The 17,684-nt window shown below is 40.1% G+C and overlaps 1 pseudogene; it reads right to left on the bottom strand.

Moving 5' to 3' along the window:
- Positions 1 to 482: 482 nt before the first annotated feature.
- LOC133216347 (5S ribosomal RNA) lies at positions 483 to 601 on the bottom strand (annotated as a pseudogene).
- Between the last annotated feature and the right edge of the window lie 17,083 nt (positions 602 to 17,684).

The raw sequence follows: 17,684 nt of genomic DNA, 5'->3' as shown, positions 1-17,684 counted from the left end.
ATCAGCTTTCATTTTCCATTTGTTTGTGTCCTGGTCTTAGCACTAGCAGTCATTTTTTCTCTTTCTTGGTAGCTGGTGCAGTGCTGTGTTTTGACTTTCAGGCTGGGAACAGAGCTGATAACAATGATGCTTTGGTTTGGCCAAGGACTTTGTGAGCCTCATGCTCTGCCAGGGAGGAGGGGAAGCCGGGAGGAAGCAGAGACAGGACAGCTGACCCAAACTGACCAAAGAAGTATTCCATACCACAGCATGTCATACCAAGGGGGGTGGAACTGGGAGTTACCCAGAAGGACAGGGGGTCTGCCGGGTCAAACTCGTTGTTTGGCGGGTGGTATTGTACTCTTTTCCCTTGCTATTATCTCTTATTGTTGTTAGTGGTGGTAGCGGTGGTGATTTGTGTTGCACATTGGTTGCTGGACTGTTATTATCTCAGCCCGTGGGCGTTGCATTCTTTTGATTCTCCTCCCCATCCCTCCAGGAGCGGCCAACAGCACCCGGGTTTCCCAGGAGGTCTCCCATCCAAGTACTAACCGAGCCTGACTGTGCTTAGATTCCGAGATCAGACGAGATCGGGCATTTTCAGGGTGGTGTGGCCGTAGCTCTCATGGGACGATCAGTCTTGGCCTTTGCTCCTCTTTCCAATTCACTCACCCATTCCTCCAAAACTGAAGTAGGTTTTCCGTCCCACTTTGTCATGTCTTCTCCATGATCCTGCAGGTAAAACCATAGGGTAGACTGTGGCGTATACCTCTTGTATCTCCCCTCTTGAACAGTAGGACGCCTTTTGTTAATAGCTGAAATGTGTGTTGGTACACACGAGGAGCTGGATAAGTCAGATATATCGTCCCTCAATTGTTTGAGATCCTGGGACAGTTTTTCCACAGCTGAGATGATGGAAGGGGTGAGATTGTCTTAGAACTCGCGGAGTTTATGAACAATTTCATCCACTGTTAGCGGTACTATGTCATTCCAGGTTACTGTTGCCAATGAATGGGCATATGATGATGGTGCATTCCGTGTAAGTTTTTGCCACATGGGTCGTGTACATTCGACTTCATCTGGATCTATGGGTATATCGGCTTCAGTCTCTGGTGAGCAGTTTCCCAGGTGGAGTGGAAGAGCTGATTTTACTCCAGCTCCTGTGATAACTAAAAATAATCTCTTTCAACATGACTTAGGTGTCCAATGTTCTGATGACTATTAGAGGGGCCCTGCTTCCAGCCAGGTGGAGGTAGGGGACAATCGGATTTACTGGACTGTGTGGATCAGATGGCCTGGCACATCAGTGCCACAGAAGTATAAGGCTCTAGTAGATACTGGTGCACAGTGTACCCTGATGCCATCGAGCTGTCTGGCTGGGATAGCTGTGCTGTCTGTTGCAGTCGAAGTTTGAGTAGCTGCTGTACTTGCCGCTGGGGTAGCTGTGCTGTTCATTACAGCCAAAGTTTGAGTAGTGACTGTACTTGTTGCTGGGTGTGGTGCAGCTGCTGTACTTGGAGCTGGAGTAACTGTACTGACTGTTGCTTTGCCCTCAGATCCAGTGACATTTTTTTCCTTTTGAAGGTGCTGGAAAGCGTTGAACATGGCCCTGTAAGCATAGGCCAAGCCCCAGCACGTTGCCATGATTTGTCCGTCTCTGGTATGGCCAGAATGACCACACACAGCATTTAGGTATTTTATTAATTCTTCTGGATCTTGCAGTTGTTCAGTGGTGAAATTCGAAAGTACTGGAGGGGCTCACTGACCTAGATACTTGCCCATACTGTCCTACACACCCTGCCACTCATGGCTGTCCAGCCTCAGAGAAAATCTCTTGGTCCTCCAACTTCATTTTTTAACCCCAGACAAGACCCAAACCTGACTCTGCTTAACTTTTGAAAACAGACGAAATAGTTGTGGGCAAAATATACTCTGTATACATGCCAACATGGTGATCCCCATCACAATCAGCAAACACGTCTCAACAGCATTAAAAGGCCATTCAAAGCTCTCAAATGATGCTGTAAACGCTCAGGAGGGGGACGGGGGGGATGGGACTGGGAGAGTAAAAGAATGTCTCCTTCACAGGTTGACCACCTGAGAAGGAGAAAAAAGATGTGTAATTCCTAAGCACTTTTATTATATACCTCCCAAAGTATAAAGGTGGTGACCATACTGGGAACATAAGCCAGATAAGTTTCATGATCAATAATTCTATTGTATTACAAGTCATTACCATAAAGTACAATGAGACAAAAACCTTAGCCCAAGCCCCACACTTGAAAAACACTAATACAGCAAATACCAGATGGAAGCAAGGTACAATATACTGAAACTGTGAGATCAAGAGGAACAACTTTGAGATCCAATAAATCAACATTGTGACGAGTGACTATTAATCCCGTCAGATCTGTCGTTATCTCAACCCCTTTGCGCCCACGTTGGGCGACAAAAAAAACTGTCGTGGTTTAACCCCAGCTACATGGGTTGTGCACTCACTCGCAGTGAGTGGTGCCGGGCTGGAAGCAATCAAGGCCCATGTCCATCCCCCCCCCTCCCCAGGGGCTCCCCCCCTTCCCCCTCCCAGAGGGATGGGGAGGAGAATCAAAAGAATGCAACTCCCACAGGCTGAGATAAGAACAGTCCAGCAACCAATGTGCAACACAAATCACCACCGCTACCACCACTAACAACAATAAGAGATAATAGCAAGGGAAAAGAGTACAATACCACCCGCTGAACGAGTCCGACCCAGCAGACCCCCTATCCTTCTGGGTACCTCCCAGTTCCACCCCCCCTGGCATGACGTGCTGTGGTATGGAATACTTCTTTGGTCAGTTTGGGTCAGGTGTCCTGTCTCTGCTTCCTCCCAGCTTCCCCTCCTCCCTGGCAGAGCATAAGGCTCACAAAGTCCTTGGCCAAACCAAAGCATCATTGTTATCAGCTCTGTTCCCAGCCTGAAAGTCAAAACACAGCACTGCACCAGCTACCAAGAAAGAGAAAAAATGACTGCTAGTGCTAAACCTGGGACAGTGTGGTTAATAGGCAGGTGAGTTTACTGACCTGTAAGACACCTTATCCTCATGTGCTCTTTGTAAAGGGTAGAGAGTAAGTCTGTGGTTGTGTAATTAACTTACAATTATGGAAGTAATAAAGGCATAATTTAAGATTATGAATATGTTAAAATTTGTAAAGAATTTTATGGCATTTAATTAACATTTGTCAAGACAGTCTACAGAAAATTAAATATCAATTAATAAAAATACTCACATTTAGTTATATACTCTATTAGTTGTCACAATTATTAACTCGATATTGCTGGCTTTTTAAAATCCAATTAAGAGCCTAAATATTCGTTACATTTTTTATGTGTGAAAAATTTAATTATATTTGTGTTCTATAATTTTAACTTGATTACATATGTTTTCTATGAAAGATTACACATCATCTTTCCTATTAATTCTCAATAAATGCTTTTTTAACTGTCAATTGGTGCTTAATTGACATTACTATCATAAACCCACAGACACTTCTTTCCTTTTATGAATGGGTGAAACACTGGATCTCTTGTTTTCTCCATTTGCTGCATATGTGTGGGGAGTGAAGGTGATTTGCATGAAACAGAGTTTGGGAATGAGCTCTGAGGTCTTGGTGCTTGGCAAGCCCTGGGGCGATGAGTTGGAACACTGAAGGACAGAGAAGGTGAACAAAGCAAGCCTTGGGAGGATGAGCCAGGATGTGGTTGTGGCAGGAATCTCAGTTGTAGGCCAGAGGATGTGGGGCTTGTGAGAGGGTCTGCAACACTGTGATTTGACTATTTACCTGGAGAGTTTCACAGTGGCCTGTGAGACTGAATGTTGTATGTATGTGCAGGCTGGGAAAGCACCGAACAGGAGGATAAAAAGGGCTTGGTGGTAATAAATGAGGATTTGAGTCTCTGCATCTACTTGAGTCTGTGTTGTGAAATGCCACACATATGAACACCTCGGCTTGCTTTGTTTGAGGTCTTCTCTTTGCTAGCATCTCCTTGTGGATGTAATTCTTTAATGTTTTGAAGGACAAAATTAACCTTTCAGAAATTATATAATATTTGCTAGTCACTGCCTTCATTTTTACCTCACCCAGTTGCTCCTGCATCTTCTTCGCCCATTTGCTATATTCCTTTTTCTCTCCTCTTGCCATGGGGTTACTGCTGCTCAAGTACTTGTTTCCTTTAAGTTCCTCTGGAAGAAGTTGGCTTACCCAGAGCCATTAAAGCCCTCTGGCCTCCCCAGTAGTCTTTGACAGCATAGAACAGGTAGACAGGTACAAGACCAACACAAATCTGGAAAAATGATTAGCTTTTTTGCCTTATTGTCCCCCTAATTGCACAGGCAAAAGGTAACCAGTTTTCTCCTCCATTCCAAACATGCAGGGACCCTAGCTTTGAAACAAGTAATTCAGTTCTTATAGTTACTGGCAGTGATATGAGCTGTCAGTAGTTATGGCTTTGATATGCTTTAACTATGTGTGTCTGCCTTCCACAACACACAGATTAAAAAAAAAATGAGTAAGATGGCTCTCTATTATTACTGGGAAGAAATATGATCCTTTAATACAGTATCCCCAGAAGGAGATATGGCCAAGAAGCTACTATACTCCATCAGTTTCTGGCTACAGGATCGCTATGAAATGATTGCAAAAGCTATTCAAGCTGATAAAAAAAAAAAAAAAAAAAAATTATATAGTAACATTAGCTTTTACTTGCCTTCCAAGGTGTGTGTATATTCAAACACAGGGAAAGAATTGGAAAAGTTCATCATTTAAAAGTATCTTTTTGCTTTCTTCTTGAAATTAGCCATCTGGTGAAGAGGCAAACAGTGGAAAAAAAGGTGATATACTCCTCTTCCTTTTCTATCCTTCCATGCCATTGGGCATGACCACTGGTGGAGCTGCTAAGTTTTATTTCAGGAATGACTATACTTCACAGTGTGTATGAAGATTGCATACAGATACTCTTTTATGCCAGACATATTCTTTCACAACACACTTTTGTTGAGATGGGAAAGCAAGAACACAGTACCTGCATTTTTGAAGTGTGGAGATCTCTTGGGATGAAAGCCATTATTCTAACATGGTCTGCCATCATTCTTTAGGTTTTGCCACAGAAGTAGCTGTTATCATGTTAACACATACAAAAATAAAAGTGCTGAAGCGAGTAATTTTAAGACATTGCAGTGCTTCAGCTTAAGTCAGGTCCAAGATATCTTCTGATCCATTCACAGGGAACAGTTCTTTATGTTAGCTGAGCAGTGGTTATCTCTGATCTTAATCTCATTTCTATTTTCCTATATCTGCTAATATTAACCCATTAAATTTGTAAATGCTTGACAGCTATGTCATTAGAAATGAAACTGTAGCTTAAAGCTTCTGATAGCTAGTTAGATTGCATTAGTAGTTCAATATTTCTTTGGTAATAAGATTCTGGTAAGAATGATCCTAACCTTACCATAAGGCCCAGGAGTAAATACTCAGCTTCTTTTTGCTTAGGTGCTTAGATAGTGCAGCCATACTGCCACTTTCCTAGCACTATCCAGTATCTCAGTGCTGCAGTCCACAAATTGTATTCCTAAAGTTGAAAGAGCTCCAGGCATCAGTAAGTTTTTAAGAATGTGATGAGTCATGTAACACACAGAAACAGCCATTATCAAAAAACTAAGACAGTAAGAGGCTAGAAAGATTTAAAGGCTTATTTTTCTTCATCAGGTTCCCCAGCCTTAGCATTTCAGCTACAGGAAAGAGGAAAAACAAATCCACAAACTTATCTAAAGGAAGAAGATATAAGAATATGCCGAACAAAGCCCTTCAGATATTTCCAGGAGTAACATCTCTGAATTTTTTTTATTAGAAAATAATTTAGAAACTGAAGAGGGAAACAATGAAAAAAATATTTAAATTAGACCTATATCCCACTACTACCTCATCCCCATTTATTAAAGATACTTTAAAAAAAAAACAAATAAAAGCAGAAATTAATGTCATGCATAAATAAGGAAACAACCAATTTCTACTCGTGATAAAGCCTATAACCACCCGTATGACAAATAAGCAAGAATAAAGAAATTAGGTTCATTACACTTTGTTGCTGACTATGTATAAACCAACGAAACCAATGAACTCACCTTTATCAGGCACAGCTCTCCTTGGAGCTTTTCTGTCACACAAAGATAAAAGCCATAATTGCTACCTTTAGCTTAGGTCAGTCAGCAGTTTCACATATCTGCTGCACAGCGAAACTGAAACTTCAGTTTTTGCTCTTGGACAATTTGCTTTTCATAGTAGGTGCAGCAGAAAATATATGGACCCAGTCAGAGATCAATATGATCAGATAAAAGCCGTTTATTACAAAGCCTTAACCCCTTATATACTATTTTTTACATGCACTTACAGTGATTTGGCATATTATGATTAGATACATGTCTTGAAGACCCTTAGTAACTAACACATAATTGGTTAAGCACAGGTGTGAGAACTTGACCTCGAAAGCTTGTCAACAATCCACAGCTCTTGTTAACTTTGCTAATTCCAGCTTCTTCTTATCTTGTTTGCTTAGGTTTCTTTGGGCCTCTCATGGCCTTGCTGTATTTTTCAGGATTTATGTACCAATTATCCATTGTCCTGTGAGAACAGTCTCCACATCTCCCCCTTTTTGTTTTATATATCTTTTTGGACGACCCCACTTAAGCAGGGGATTTGGGCTAGATCATATATCCAACATATTGCTAACTACAGGCTACTGGGCCTGTCCCTTTTTTCTGCTGTATGGCTCTCTGGTAACAGAGGAGGCCATCGCTCACATCAAGGTCTGGCATGGCATGTGTCCCCACCATTCCACGCCTGCTGGGCTGCAGCCAGCAGCGGAGCTAAAGGTTCTTCTTGGTGGCAAACACAGAGGCCAACCCAGTGTTGCCCTTGATTGTGGTAGCAGGTATTTTGTCAGCCTCAGTCCTTGCTCCTTGTTGTCAATGCAGTTTCACCTGCTTCATCCAGTAACAAGTCGTTATTATGGCAAGGCACACATACATTTACATTAGTAGAGTAACTATTACAGGGTGCAGTAGCATATTGAAAACACTGATAGCAGTGAGGGACTAGTCAAAGAAATTTCTTACCAGTGGAATTTTCCCACCCTCTTAATTCCTTTCATTGTCTGCTTTATAGCACTACCATTGTATTAGCATATTTCTGGTTTTTGCCTTAGCATTTTCTGGCAGCTACTGCAAATTTCTATACTCTTAACATCTCTTTTACTAGTGATAAATCTATACAATACAAGGTGTAGTTTCTTATTAACGACTGGCTAGTAAATACAGGTATTACTCTAACATCTCTTTTATAAGTGACAAATCTATACAATACAAGGTGTAGTTTCTTAACAACTGGCTAGTAAATACAGGTGGTTTTATACACAAAATCACAGCATCTAACAATAGCTATTTTTCAAGCACACATATTCAAGCTGTTACTTTTCAGTTGTCCCCAAATTATGTGTTGCAATCATTAGTATTTCTCTTCCTCTATTTCACTTTGCTTGGGGTATTCATATTCAGCTCCTGTAGCTGAGGCATCAGGTTCCTCCATTCGTCTGTCCAGCTCATGGCAAGGCTTGACAAACTTTGCAGGCAGTCGCCATGGACCTGTAGGCAGGAGGACACAAATACATCTCCTCATCCAGGTTATCAGTTCTTGAGAAATAGACAGGTTAAACGAGGAGTTGGCTGCATCATTGCCCCCCCTTTTTTTTTTTCTTTCGTTTTTCTTTCTGCCACCCTGATGCTGCTTAGATGATGTGATGGCTCATACAGCTTGTAATTGCACTACCCTCTCGCTTTTTCAGTTGGGAGTTCTTGTTTCAACCAATCTATCTGTTCCTCCAAGTCTTGGATTCACCCCCAGGTTGCTTTAAACATACTAAGCTTTATTTTGTTTTGTTTTGTTTTGTTTTTTCACTCCTCGGCTCTGGTGTCCATCCTGGCCCTTCCACTGGTGGTGCGCTGGGATTTGAATCAGAGGGCAGCTTCTTTTGAACATGGGGTCCAAACTCCCATCAAATACTTTTCCGTCTTTTCCGTTTTTTTTTTTTTTTTTTTTTTTTTTTCCAGGTCGCTCACCCTGCTTTGCACAGCTACGAACGCCGGCCTGCTCGGCAGCAGCTACAGCTGCCTGCCTGCTTCAGCAGCAACCATAAATACCTGCCGGTAACCGCACTTTTGCATTAACCCTTTCTTGCCCGAAATGTTAATCTGCTACCCATTAAAAACTTTTACATGAACCCACAAGAAAAAAAAATACACGGAACACTGTCTGCCCTCAACACACGCACACACACACACACGTATGGGATCCCACAAGCACACTCCACGCAACTACAATATTTGAAGCACAAAATCCAGACAATCATTACTCCCACTACGCAATCCCACGTACAGAATGTGGCACAAGGACCCTGTGGAGACTAACAAGAAACCAGCTCCAAGAAGCATCATTGCAGTGCGAGGTGGCAGGCTCAACCTTAGCAGGTGTCCCTGCAGAGGCTCTGGTTTCCCCGACATCGCATGAGGTTTGGGCTTTTATACTGACCAAAATGCACACTCATTCCGACACAGGTGGCCGGCCCATGTTGGAAGAAGTGGCCAACCATATCTATAAAGGTCTCAAAAAGGTCGATAGAAACCTGGACATACTTATCTTTACCAACTTCTAGTATATGAGTATCACAAAGAGACTGTATTAAGAAAAGCAAAATAAAATACCAAAGTAGTTGCTTCACCCACGATTAATTTGTCTTGAGAGGCAATTAGTACAGTTGACAGCGGGATTACCTCTTTTTATAGACTGGTTTATGTTGCCATGAAAATGGCAAACTGGTAATTGTTACATGGAACTTCAAAGCTACTGAAATGAATACACTGAGAATAAATGACCTGAAATTAGAACTATTTTAACACTAAATGGGTAGTCAGCTAAGCATTCCAACATGTACAGCTGCCAGATGAGAATGTGGCCCCTAGTAACACCACTGTGTTTTGTGACCTGGCTGTTCTGACCCCTTTTTGTTTTCTTTCACTTGTACAGAGCAAATATATGTGTAAAATATTAGGTATAAATAATAAACTGTATTTACATATATGAGTTAGCAAAAGCAGTAGCAGGGTACTCTGTGAACACATAAACTACAGGAGAATTCATAAAGCCACAGAAAAAACTAAAATGCTCGGTTCACGGGAAAAGAAATACTACGAGAGGTAGTACTGATGCCTTAGGCAACAAACAATAAATACATTATATTTTTCTCATTCTACAGTGTTAAGATATTCAAGTGGAAAATATTTTCCTATGTTTGGGAGGGGCAGATGGTTGTAAAAACCCCCCTATGTTACCTGTGTGAGCCCTTTTTCTGATAGCATGTACTTTTCCAGTATAATACACTATCTGTCTTGCCTACGTGGTGTTTGATGTGTTTCTTATATCAAAGTATGTTATCAACCATCTCTTAGACAATGACAAAAAATGTTACTATTCAGTGAGCAGAGATAAGCAATGTGTTGATGGCAGTGGGAGGGGTATGGTGACTGGTATTTATCTAGGATATGCTTGTTCATATTCCTGTCTTGTGAATGGCTACAGCTGCTGCTTTTGATCATTAGAGCAGGTCTGTGTGTATGGAAATGTGCACATTTAAAAATAAACATTTTCCTATAGCATATTTTGAACATTGGTATGGCTGCTTATATAGTATGTATGTTTCTGCTGCCCTGCTATTACAAATAGGAACTGGCAGTTCAGAAAGACTACATTAAGCACTCTCGTGAAAATGTTAAAATGAATCGACTCCACTGTAATTTTCCTTACCCCTATACAAAAAAGGGGCAGGGTTATCATGTCAAAACTGTGCAATTCTGTATTATACTGCTTTCTCTCAGCCCATGCATTGATTGAGTAATTTCATCAGCCCCACATTACTTGATTGCTTAGAAGTTTCCTAATGATCTGTATGCTGTAGGAAGAATCTGAAAGTCGTGAGTGGAATGGCAATGATTTTGTGTTTTATGAGGCTATTCAAAAAGTCGCTCTGATTTATGTAGCTCAAAAGCTCCAAAGTCTCTGAGATTAGCCATGCTGCCTGATATTTTCTTCATACATCAGTCGTCCCACACTCCTCACTCCCTAAACAGGGGTTTAGAACAGTGCTTTAATTAAGCAGGGATTGGGTGGCATTCCTTGTCAACTGCACAATTTGTACATGGTTTGTATCCTCTACAGCTGATGGTCTCATGCTTTTATATTTGCTACTTTGTTCTCATTTTCTTCCTCTTGACATGTGCATAGTAATACATCTGTATGTGCATATGGATTTCCTGTTGTGCCTATAGAAACATATATGCAAATATGTGTGCATTAGGTGCAGCAAAATCACCTAGGATAGCAGTCACACAGAACAGATACAAGAGGTTTTGCTGAAAAAAATACCCTAAAGTATTTTTGAAGGCTAATTCAGTCTTATGCAGTTGCATACTGCTTCTAGCTTTTTTATTTTCAATGGTAAGCTCAGACATATACTATATAGCTATATATACAATATGTGCTTTTACATATATTTATACATATTCTTTTAATAGATATTTTTATATATACGCTATATGTATTTTTTTTATTTTTTTTTCTGAGAGAGAAGACTAGATCTGCTCTTCACTTGCACATCTCAGCTTTTAGACTTTGGAGCCCTGGACTGCTGCATTGCTTGTGTTAGAAAAGTTTCCAGCATTGCTGTGTCCTGAGTTTTGGCTTATATTTCAAAGCTCTTCTGTACCATAATATCAGGACAGTTCCAACATGGGTTCTTACTTCTGTTGATACTGGTAGTGTATTTAAAATTTCTTTTCTTTTTTTTTTTTTCTTTTTTTTTGTAAGGGAAAGGGTTTCTTCTAGCTTGGTGGTATGAACATCCACATTTCCCCTTGTAAGCTGGTGTACTACAGTGCGGTTCGGCTTGTATCGTGCATCAGTAATAGGAATTTAATTTGCCGTGTTATTGGTAAGGCCTCATTAGAAGGTGTTGTAGTGTATGTCACTGTGCATTACAGTATTCTTACATGCAGTTTGTAAAGTGCAGGACAAGCGAGCAAAACTGATTAAAAAAAAAATAACTATCAATGTGTCTGTAACATCTACAGATGAGGGTTCAGGGCTCTGTCTTCCCTGCTGTAGAACCTGCCAAGGTTACTTGCTTATTTTAAACATACAATGAAGACCTGGAGTACAGCATGCTGTGGTTTAGCAGCCAGCGGGTTTTGTTAATAGCTATGTTCTACCTAAATGCGTGGCATGTGTGAAGTACTTGGTGTTTCTATGTGCACTATTTCTCAGACTGACCCAGGTGCTTAAATTTGCGATAGTATTTCAGGCCCCGTAACAGGTTTTTGCTAGTTACTCTGCAGCTAGAGAGGGATAATTTTGCCTGCCAGAGATTACGGCTTGCTATCCTCCAAAGGCATATTTGCCATTAGGTGTCACTGCTTTCTGGAGTGTTTCTTAGTGATCTCCAGGGCCTGATCCAGAGCCTGTCATAATCCAGGTGAGTTGCTTAGTTGACTTCAGAAGATTTTAAACTGAGCCTGTGGATTGCTGACTACAGCAGGCAGCTCCTTTTCATGTCCTTAAATAATTCTTAGTGTTATTTCAAGTTCTTTGTCCTTGATAAGGGGGTGGGGGGGGTGGGGGAAGGGAAGGCAATGATCCATTCTCAAGTGGTGTCCTAACAAATGCACGACATGGCAATCACTGCTGCTGCTGTGTGCTTTCAGATGGGTACTTCTGGATGCACAGAGTCTTTATTCTCACAATGCCATCTTTGAAAAAACACACTGGAGAAAAATCTTTTAAGACTGTGACTACATAAACGTACCAACTAAGGTTCATTTAACTTAATGAACAAAGGCATTAAGTATGGTTCTCTTCCACTCCCTGGCCTTGTAAAGCAAGTGGTATTGGCAGGAGATGACTTTTGTAAGCCATTAGGTTGCTCCCTAGATATAGACTTGAATTTACATCATTTTCTTTCATTTGATATATAGGTATCTATAATCTGCCATGACAGTCTGTTTTTTTGCTGAAATTTATTTTTTGTATGAGGTTTGTATTTTTGCTCTTTGATGCTGTTACTCCATTGCCTGTTTTTTTTTTTTTTGGTCAATATGCTAACAATGGTTTTAAACGTAGTTTATGTGAAAGAGTAGTTCTATTTGGCTATGTGTTTCTAGCTATTTTTTCTAATTACCTGAATTGTATATGGCAGCATGCACTGTCTACACACTCTCCAATTTGTGGTTTACATCATCAGTATTTAAAACATTTATTACACACAAACAATTACTGTTTGGACTTAAGAACAACCAATGGGATAAGGAAACAATGTTTATAAAATGATCTATAATTTGAGAAAATAAGAGAAAATAATCAAACTCTGAAACTAAATTACGGTACATGATAGCTTAGTGTGTGCAAAATTTTTATTTCAGGTGATACACTGGTAATGAAGCAAATTAGTATACCTTTGTGCATCTGTAAACTCAGATGTAACTCTTTTTTTTTTTTTTTTTTTAATAAGATTTGAATTACTCCAGAAGGAGTAATTTATTATCCGTGTTGGTGACATTGGAAGAAAACTGATTTCAGTGGCAGGCTTGGCATGTCTGTGGAAACCTGAATGGCTCCATACCTGAATGGTCTTACAGTTCAGTTTATGGCTCTGGTGATGCTGACACTCATCTCCGAGAGCCTCAGATGCACTTGTTTGTTTGTGTTATCTAGAAGTGCCAAGAGGCAAGCATGACAATGACAGTAAAGCATAATGTGCAGTTTGCCAGCAAACTGTCATAGTGGGTAGGAACTGGGCATGAAAGCTCATGCTCCTCTGGGGCATTTTGTATTCTAAACTGACTTGCAATGGGCTTCCTCCTGGGCTTCTTGGATAGAGATGCAGTTCCTCTCCTGCTGTGATGTTACTTTATCTTCCTCCACAATCTTAGGTCCATTAGTAAGCAGGAGTTGACCTGTTGCTAGTAGTTACCAAAATGAGCTATATTGGCCTTTCTCAGAGAACTGTTGACTATGGTTTCTTTGCTCATCCAGGCTAGTAGACAATTGGAGATGGTGCAATACTAAGATGATGCAATGTGATACTCGGCACGTAATACGTGCTAAATGAATATCCAATAAGTGTGGTGCTGTTCTAGTTAAACCATCCTTGACACCAGGTAAGGAGGACCTGGGCAAAATCTGGGTGTGGTTCTTAGGTGGCTTGTGCATTTGAAGCAGCAGGCAGAGAAGAAGAAGTGCTGCTGTCTGATATTACAAAGTAGAATTTAATTGTGTATTCTTGGTGTAATTATTAAAATATAGAGACTAGCGTGAAAGTGTTTAGGGAAGAGTGGATGAGGAAAAGGTATCTTTCTTGCCTTATCTTTCTGTACTTTGGTCTCTTCCCATGAGCACCAGTACAGCAATTTCCTCTGCAGTTCTTCATCATAGGAGTCAGGCTTTGGGTTTCTAGGTATTGCTGGATGAGCAGTTGTGGAAGATGATGGAGTAAGGGAAAGAATCTCTTGTGTCTGCAGCCACTAGAATTAATAGTGGTTTATGTGACTTAGAGAGTTGTAACTGATCTGTATAACAGGGAGGACACAGACTGAAATTGAAGGTTAGTAGATAGAATGTACTGGTGTTTGGATGACAGTTATGAAACTTGGCAAGGGAACAGGCTTGAAAATGTGCAGTGCTGTAATTTTGTAAGGTTCAGAATTTATATCCTAGTTTCAGTGATAATATACTTAATTCAGAGGAGGAGATAACCTCCAATTCTGTACTGTACCACAGAGTGCACTGCAGCTGGAGTCTTGTTCCTGCTTTGGTCTGGGGTAACCCCATCAGCTTAAGGAAGGGCTATGCTGTGAGCTTCAAGTGTTGCATTAAAAAAAAGCCCCAAACCCAACACATAAAAAATGACACTTAATGAGAAAGGATAATACATCAACTACAGCATTTCTCTGTAGCATCACAGTGGAAGAGGCGGTACAGGAATATATACTGTAGTTTTAATCAACTGTAAATGGATGGATTTTAAGTACAGGGTTAGATTTAAAGTAGATTTCTATTGCACACTTTAGGTCTGGAATGATGGGGGATGAGGGTAGGAAAAGAGATAAAAGGAAAAAAGTTCTCTGAAAGTTTTGCTGGGTTTATCTGACCAGCTATGCTCAAGAGGAAATTGAAAAAGAAAATTAGTAAAAATGCAAGGAGGGGAGGAAAATAAGATATTAAAGGCAAGAGCCACTAGTTCTTTGTTTCTGTTTCTCTGGGAGCTGTGTAATGTTCCTGTAAGTGCTATGCTAGATGGAAAAAATGTGAACCAGGAAGGGGAAAATATGAAGATACAGAATTTAAATGAAGAATTATATATGTATTTTAACCTATTAGATAACACTCTGTGCTGAAATGCTCATTATTCCTAATTGTTATATTTGCTTTACTCATGAATAAAATATCACATATCTAATAAAATATGCAGTGAAAATCACTGTAAAATCCCTCTTGGAGTCTTTCATGCAGATTTAAAGGATTTAATCTCTTATTTCTTCATTACTTTTTAAATCATTAACTTTCTATAATCAGTTGGATTGCTAAGGCCAATATCCAGTGAACCTAACGATAATTGCTTGTTTTGCAGCACAATTTTTTGTTAGACCAACCATATCTTTCTCAGAGGCTTAAATTGAGTTGGTGATTTCATTATAATAATTCACTTGCGATAAATCAAAATCAAATAGCATCACTCCGGTGCTGTGGAAAGTAGCTCTGGATGAGAACTCCAGAGAGAACAGAGGATGACATAGCAGCAGACCTGAATGTCAGGCCTGAATTTGCTGTGCTTTCTTTTAACATATACAAGTATAATACTTTCACAAATTAGCACTCTCGCAAATCTGCTTTAAATAGAGAAATGAAAATGTGCACAGGACAGCCTTCCTTGTCATGGACTCCACCTAAAAGGCAGTGTTCAGGACCTAGACCTGATGACAGACAGTAACTTAATTTGGTTTTAAAGCATGCAGGAGCACAAGTCTGACTGACTGCCAGTCGAGCTTAGGCTTCTGAGCCATTGATATGTTTTAAGGATGGCAGTTGTCTTTCTGAGGTGACAAGACTATTGCAGTTACCTCACTGACAGCAATGAGTACTAAAAGTGGTCTGGTAGTATACCATCAGTTGAAAGCATGCCGTGGGGACATCTGCAGACCAAACACTATTAAGCAAGTATATTTGCTGATGTGTAGACTTTGCATTTTTTCAGTCTTTCTAATGTCCAGCTTAAACGTTTCAGAATGTTTTAAAACCATTTCATGTACTGAAGAGTTGTTAAAGGGAAAAAGCTGGTGGAAAAGATCTAGTTCTCACTCAGAGAAGCCACTATAGTGTACTGGCATTGTACAGCCAGTATATGGTATAGACTGTGTGTTAAGTGGCAGGTGCAAGGTAATAGCTATAATTGGTCATATTAAAATACACATACTTCCCTCTTTCATTATTTTTATCTGTTTCTTCCTCTTTTACATTCGAAGTTCATGGCAAGAAGTTGTGGTGGTTCTGTGTTCCATAGTCTTAAATACCTGGTTTAGTTGTGTTTTTTTTTTCCCAAAGAGAATAAAATTAAACATACGATAACACAAATATCTGTTATTTGGACAGAAAAGGCTGCTTTTTATTTCTCTGGAATTCCACTTATTTGACCTCTTTTGAAACAAATATACCTCCAAAAGTTGTTTATCATGCTTAAGGCTAGTCTTTCTTCACTTCTGCCTTTTGTGAACATACGGACCCAAGCAGTATTGCGGTATATCCACTAATGTATGTGCCATAATGATTTTTTAAATGTACTACTCTAGATCCATGCTACAGGTTAATACAAGCAGTGACGTATGTATTAACGTATGCATATACAATATATAAACACACACTTTTTTAGAAATCAGACGGATTATTCTTTTTGAAAATATTTCACTGGATTTTTCTTTGATTTGGGATGACATTGGTTTGTGCCTTAAGTAACAACACAGAGATTTGGGAGGCTTTTTACTTACAGGCAGGAAGTTATAGCATGAATACAAATAATGAAATGGCTCCCCACTGTGCTAGAAGCTGCACAAATGTGGAACAAGAAGCTGGCTGTCAGAAGATTTGATGATGAAGTAAAAGAAAGGGCTTGAATCTCTCTGTCTCGTTTTGTACACCAGGAGACAAAGTTGTGAATCTTTTTGTGTCGTCTGGCAGATGGAGTCATTCATTCACATTCGTGAATGATCACTCTGGATATGAAGGACTGAAAGCATGCAGGTGTGTCTACAGGGATGATGTCCTGAGAGGGCAGATGCCATACTTCCTGATCTGAGGCATGTGATAATAGAAGTTACAGTGCCATGAGGTGAGAGAGTTGATGGGAAATAAAGGCCAGCAATATGTGTATAATCATTATCTGTAATGCTTTATTGCCAATAACATTGGTTAAATTGGCAAAATAAAAAGTCATTATCTCATCAGCTGCTGACATACTAGTCTCTGATTTTACTTAGTACAGAAACTAATGCATGGTTATGCACATGCATGTTTATTTTCTGTTTCTTTTGTTTGGACATATTTCGTAGTACAGTTTTGGAAGACATGACATCTAGGTAGAAAGAAAGGAACCCTTTGTGGGAAAGTGGAACAATGTATGTTGCAAAATGTCTTACTTTCTTTGAAAGAGATATTTAAATATAATCAGTGATTCTGAAAGCATCTACAGCCTTGTTAACTAGCCTCATAGAGTTGCTGGAATGTTACTGAAATATTATTGAAACAATGTAGAGAAACTATTTTCCAAGTCCTTGGAGTAGCTCTCCTGTTATGTAATAATATTGCATCTGGGAGATAAATGAGAGTCACCCATCTGTTTAGAAAAATTTCTCTCATTTTTGCTGTGCTGCAAACGGTATAGGGACTATGTCAAATGAAATGGCTGAGGGGAGTGGGCAGGAGAAAAGCACATACTGTGTACAGTGTGTTTTTAAGACAGGGAAATGATCATCTATGCTTGGTGTCACCATCACAGAGGGTCGTGTCTTAGGAATATTGTTGATGCTGTGTCTAGCTGCAAGGAGAGAAGTTTGCAGGTAAAGGACAGCATGAGTTGGTAGGCATTAAAGCATTATGGCTGGTTTCTCTGCAGCATAGAGGCTCTGGGAGCAGGAGTACTGTGGGAAAGGTTTTGTTATTGCCTTCTACATGGGAGGTTTGGAAGGAGGTGGGTGGTTGTGGTTAGCAGTGGTGGGAGTTGGTTGGATGGTGAAGGGGCACAGGAAACTTTTGGAGGGGGCTAGCCCAAGAGGTGGGCCAAGCTAACTTTGTAAAAATACAGGATAATTCTAGGGAATAGCATGCAGTTTTACATTTATGTGGGGTGGAGGCTGGGCTTTCAACACTTGGGACGGGCCATGAAGAACAGTTATATATGTATGCATATGAAGGAAGCTGGGAAATCCAAAGATGGGAGGCACTGGAATAGCGAGAAATATTACAGATTAGAAAATCAGATTGTTTCTTCCCACCCAGCCTCTGTAGTTTTACTGTAAAGC

The sequence above is a fragment of the Neopsephotus bourkii genome, unplaced genomic scaffold (genome assembly GCF_033783945.1).
Source record: "Neopsephotus bourkii isolate Nb327-2 ecotype Australia unplaced genomic scaffold, CSIRO-AGI_Nbou_v1 NB_1037, whole genome shotgun sequence".
Taxonomy (NCBI): Eukaryota; Metazoa; Chordata; class Aves; order Psittaciformes; family Psittacidae; genus Neopsephotus; species Neopsephotus bourkii.
Note: the sequence above shows the minus strand (reverse complement) of the source record. Positions and strands in the feature narration are given on the sequence as shown.